We start from the raw sequence: 5,677 nt of genomic DNA on the forward strand, positions 1-5,677 counted from the left end.
TTCCGGCTCCGCTCTCTCACCTGTTGCAGCGACTTCCTTCCGGACCTGCGGGGAGGGGAGAGGAGGCGGGACCTGGGGGGTGTGGCGGGGGAGTGGGCGGGGCTGTGTCGGAGCTTGGAGCGGCTTCAACCTCGAGGGCGCCTCGGAGCCTCTTTCCCTGAGGCTTCCAGCCGCGACTAGGGACCCGCTCCTCTCGTGACTCTCTGTTTCCGTGCACATCTCACCCGCGCCGCCTGGAGGGCTTGAGTTTCGAGCCCGGCCGGACCAGGCGGTTTGGGGTGGAAATTTGCAGCCAAGGGATGAGCGCTAGACAACCCGCTAACGGTGACAGCTTGGCTGCAGGCTTCCCGGTGGAGATAGTCGGAAGGTGCGGGAGGGGAGGGGAATGGGGGTGGGGTGGGGGAGGGGAGGGGAGTGCGGGCAGGGCTTGTGGCGGGCGGAGCGGGCCAGCGCTGGAGGACCCGGGGGTTCGGGAAAGTAAGCGAAGCGGGCTGTGAACCGAGGCCTTGAGCTCCCGGTCCCGGCCGAGGGTTCGTCTCCGCACGTCGCTCAGTGTCGGGACCGCTAGCCCTGGCGGCTTTGTGGACGCCCCTGGGTCGGTGCTGGGAGACGCAGTGAGAGCGCGGAGCAGAGCCCGCTCGGCCGAGATGCGGCCCTGGAGACGCGAGCCTGGTGAGTTCCCGGACAGACGCTGTGCCCTTGGCTCTGAGATCTGCGGAGGGTAGTTCAGACGAGGAGAACAGAGGAAGATACTTGCTTTTCTGTTTAGTCTTACTCGTGGCTTTCTTGACTTCCCAAACACCAGGGTATTGTGATAAAGGTATGAGAAGAGCTGCTTCGGGTAGGTTTGAAAAGACGGTATTTCTGATACACAAACAAGTTTGTGTGTCTGAGCCGAATCTGTAAAAGCGCGTTTATGGGTAAAGATCAGTCATCGGGGTTTGGTCTCTCAACAGAGTCCACATGCGCTGTCTGGTCCCGCTGAAGAGCTTCTAACACCCGTAGCGACCTACAGCTCCGCAGTCAGTGCCAGTGTTTGCTCCTGTCCAAATTAAGTACGTGCAGGTTTCCAGAGTAGCTGCGTGAAGCCCAGTTCCCCCAGACATATGTTCTACAGTATGGACAGTCCTCCTGCAGGTCAGCGGACTCTGTAAGGCATGGAATGCTTCATTCTTTCTTTTACACTGTGTCTACCAAGGGCAGCTTATATAAAGATAATATCTCCTGAGTATGACCGATGAGATAGTAAAAGGATGGAAAGAGTCTTGGGTGACTTCAGAGTTGAAAAAGTAAATACAATTAAAATTTTAAGTTCATGCATACCTAATGATAAATATATAAAGTGAAACTTGACCGAATGACAAAGAAAAAGCTATAGTCCTATTAGGTTACTTTAATAAGCCTTTCTCAGTGATTTTTAAGACAAACAAAAGAAAAATCAATAAGGATATAGAAGATGTGAATAACATTATTAATAAACTTGACCTCATACACAGAACATTACCAAAATTAGAATGTACATTTTTTTGGAACGCAAAGATGGCATCATCCCGCAATCAACCACAGACTTAGCTGTAAAGCAACCCACAACAAATTTTAAAGATTGAAATCATTCAGCACATGTTTTTTGACCATTATGCAATTAAGCTAAAAATCAATAAAGAATTATAACAAATCCATATAAACCCTTGTCAGAGAAGGAGTCGTAATGATAGAATATATGTTGAGCTGAACAATAAAATAATAGCAGTGCCTGTGTGATGCAGCTAAAACAGGGCTTAGAGGAAAAATTATAGTCCAAAATATATAAGAAAGAGGCTAAAAAGTCTTTAGCTTAAATATCCATTTTCAAGAGTCAGAAAAAGGAGAACAAGGTAAAGGAAGTAAAATGACAGAAATAATTAAGAGCAGGAATGAATGAAATGGGAATCAAAAGTAATGTGCCAGAGACTGTACTGATACAGGAGAACCGATTAGGCATACCTCTCCCCTACTCCATGGCCACTAATCTCAAATTAGTGGCTTGAAATTGTCCATGATGATAGTATTCACTCCATGGAAATAAAAAAACAGGCTGGTGTTTTGTTATCTTTGGAGCCAATCTACTAGAGAACCACTGCATACAATGGATTAAAAATCCAAAAGTTGATTTTTTTTAAGAAAAGATGAAGACAATTGATAAATATCTGTTAGTATTGAAAAATACAAGGAGAGATGTTAACCTATATTAGTAATCAAAACTATATATTTCAAAAAAGTTATGACATCTTACAAACAATTCAGTGCAAATAAAATTTAGGTAAATGCACAAATTTCAAGGAAAACACAACTGGCAGACTCAAGAATAGAAAATATGAACCTTCCAAACCGTATTTTAAATCAGTAGTAAAGACTCTTCCCACACAAATTCCAGGTCCACGGCTCCACGGGTAAGTTCTTCTAACCTTTGAAATAATTCTGTCCTTATGTATGAGGCCTCCATAACTTCTGTACTAATTACAAAAACCCCACACTTACGAAACACCAAACTCTTTGGAACTCATTAGGTGGAAAATGTGATTTAGTGTCATGAAGTTCTTTATAGTCATCATTTATATATTACTTAGGTGACTATGTATGTTTTGCTGCAGAAATAATAATGTATGAATATTGGTTTTTGAGTAGAGCTGCTCTTCCAGTTCTTGTTGAGAGTGTTACAAAAATATACTGTATGTGTTCCATTGTGCCTTCCCAATGTCTGAAAAAGTCTGTATTCCAAAACACATCTGGCTGCAAGAATTTCATATAAAATGCGTCGACCTACAGAAGAATCTTTTTAAGACTTTGGGGTCAAGAACAATTTTTTTTTTTTTTAGCCATAAAGGAAATGATCAATGAATCCAACTACATTAAAATTTTTGTTTTACCAAATAAAATTTTTGTTTACCAAAACAAAATACTTTTGTTTACCAAACAATACCATAAGGTGAGGAGAAAAGACAAAACCACAATGTGGGAGAAGTTTGTAAAACAAAGAATTGGTACCCAGAATATATAAAGAACACTTAGGAATCAATAAGAACAGGACAATGTAGTTTTTTAAATAAGCAAAAGGCTTAAATAGGCACAGCACCAAAGAGGAGATACAAATGAGCAGTGTAAGAAAATATCTACGTCCTTGTTAGGAACCACGAACATGAGCCAGCAGATCCCAATGCAACACCATTAGACACGAACGAGACCCAAGAATAATTATAAAAAATCTGTCAGTAACAAGTTTGAGAAGGATAAAGCAAGAAGCTTCCTCACACACAGAAGATAGTATAAGTTGATACAATCACTTTGGATTATCACTTTGTGGCATTATCTAGTAAAGTTAACCATACAACACATTCAGGATGACTCAGGAATTCTACTCTACAGCATCACTTAGCCATGTGCGTCTTTGTTATAGTTAAAAACAACATACCACTTAAACTTACACCAACAATAGAATGAATAAATTATGGCATGGTCACATGAGGAAATAGGTTGCAGCAATGAAAGGAGTATTTATAGCTATCCACAATAACATGATGTATCCTGTATTAAATAAAAGAAGTAAGTCAACCAAAGAATAGATACATGGCAAAACTCAGCTGTCCTGTTTAGGATACATTCCTCCATAGTATTAACAAAAGAAAAATGGGATGTGATCAGGGAGAGGTGAATAGGGACCTTCTGAGTTGTTGATAAAATTTTATTTCTGGACTTTGATGTTAAACAATTATTCTGTAAATAAACTGTACAAGAATGTTTTGTGTATGAATGTTTTCTGTATGAATGACATGTCACAGGTTTTTTTAAAGATTTATTTATTAGAGAGAGCGAGTGAGCTTGGGGGAGGGGCAGAGGAACAGAGAATCTTAAGCAGACACCTGCTGAATGCGGACCTCCCCCCCCCAACCCCGCAACATGGGGCTCAATCCCACAACACTGAGATCATGACCTGAGTGGAAACCAAGAGTCTGATGCTCAACCATCTGAACCCCCAAGCACCCCCATATGTCACAATTATTAAAGAGAGTAGTTGTTTAGTCTGGAAATTATTTAGTCTTCAGTATACAGGAAGGTAAAAATAATGATCATACAGACCATTTATAAGGCGATTACTAACAGATTTAGCATCTTATGCACTTTTCTAGGTCAAAAGTCAGTAGTCCTTCATGCTGTCCCCTGTGCAGTCAAGCTCTTCCTGCAGGTTAGCCATACACCTAAGGTGTAGACAGTGAAGAATTACCAAAGAGGGTCAATACAGTGCAATAGCGGTCCCCATCCTCACCTCCAAGGAGGTCCGGTGTTCACCAACTGAGAAACACAGATGTAGTAAACAGCGCAAAAGCAACTAAGGAAAGGGAAATTTTGAGATGTCGATAAGGCAAACAAACCAAAAACAATGCAGGATAAGAACTGCAAAGACCAGATTCCCCTTACAAAATCTAGAAGGCTGTGGGCAAGTAAAAGAAAGGGGTGCCAAAAGATGATTTCCAATGTGTTGTCTTGACACAAAGGGAGTGTAGTCTCCCAGCCTGTCTGGAGGAGAGAGGAGGCGGGGAGAAGTCAGTGTGAACACGTGGGAAGAGAGCCGTGCTAGCTCTCGCCAACCAGAGGAAACTTCCTGTGGGTGTATCTCCAGTCTGAACTGAGAAGATCCCCAAACCACTGCTGGGCGGGGCCAGACAGACCCAGGAGCACCGAAAAACGTAGGTGGTGTTTTTCTGTTGCTGCCCACAGACTTTTATTTATAATCTGTACTGTTTTACAAAACAGTGGCACAGACACCTACGCGGGTACAAAAACAGGAGAAAGATACCCTAACTTCAGCATTGCTACAGAGATCCTTCTGAATTTCCTTAGATGTCGGTGCCAGCTCCTGGTCTTTTTTCTTCCCATGAACTACAGATCTGTTCCAAGGAGCTGTCCTTCTCCCTTCTTTATTTTTTTCTTCTCTTGCATTTCCTTTGCTCTGTTTTCCGTGGCCAAGCTGATTCACTCTCCCAGCTTCAGCTGCCACTTCTATCAGAAAAGACCTACAAATCTACGTTCTTGTCCTAAAGGAAACTTTGTCCCACTTTTCTCTTTCCAAGTCCCTCTTGGACATCTCTACTTGTCTGTCCTTCCATTACTCCAGAAAGCTCAAAACTGAACCCACAGCATAGTCTCTCCAGAACAGCTTCCCGTTCTGTGCTCCTTTCATGGGTCTGACAAGTCCTTTGTCGGCCAGGCACAGTGCTGGGCCGTGGGGGAAAACAATGGATGAGAAGCTCAGTCTGGCGCAGGACGCAGGCCATGTTGTCCTTTAACACACAGGAGTTCAGAGCTATGATAAGTCCATGCACCAAGTATAGTGAGAGCTTGAAGAGGTGGTTGCACCAAGTATAGTGAGAGCTTGAAGAGGTGGTTGCCCAAAGAAATCCAGAAGGGAAATACAGACTGTAGGAGAGGGCAACAAAGTGGAGTGGATAAAAGCAGGGCCTCTGGAGCCTAATGGCTTGACTCCGACCTCCCCCAATGACAAGCTGTGTGACCTTGGGCAAGTTCCTGGAACTTTGCACATATTGGTTTCCTCAATGGAGAATGTGGTTGATAGTATCTACCTTGGGTTGCTTATAAAAGTTAAATGAAATAATCCCTGCAAAGCTCTTAGAACAGAGCCTAG

At 43.1% G+C, this 5,677-nt stretch overlaps 1 long non-coding RNA gene across 1 annotated transcript; it reads left to right on the plus strand.

Annotated features, from left to right (window-relative positions):
* Positions 1 to 136: 136 nt before the first annotated feature.
* LOC122898878 lies at positions 137 to 3,772 on the plus strand. Its single transcript, XR_006383064.1, has 2 exons — positions 137 to 367; positions 957 to 3,772. It is a non-coding gene; the product is annotated as an uncharacterized LOC122898878 (long non-coding RNA).
* The last annotated feature ends 1,905 nt before the right edge of the window (positions 3,773 to 5,677 follow it).

Source organism: Neovison vison, chromosome 2 (genome assembly GCF_020171115.1).
Source record: "Neovison vison isolate M4711 chromosome 2, ASM_NN_V1, whole genome shotgun sequence".
NCBI classification, from domain to species: Eukaryota; Metazoa; Chordata; class Mammalia; order Carnivora; family Mustelidae; genus Neogale; species Neogale vison.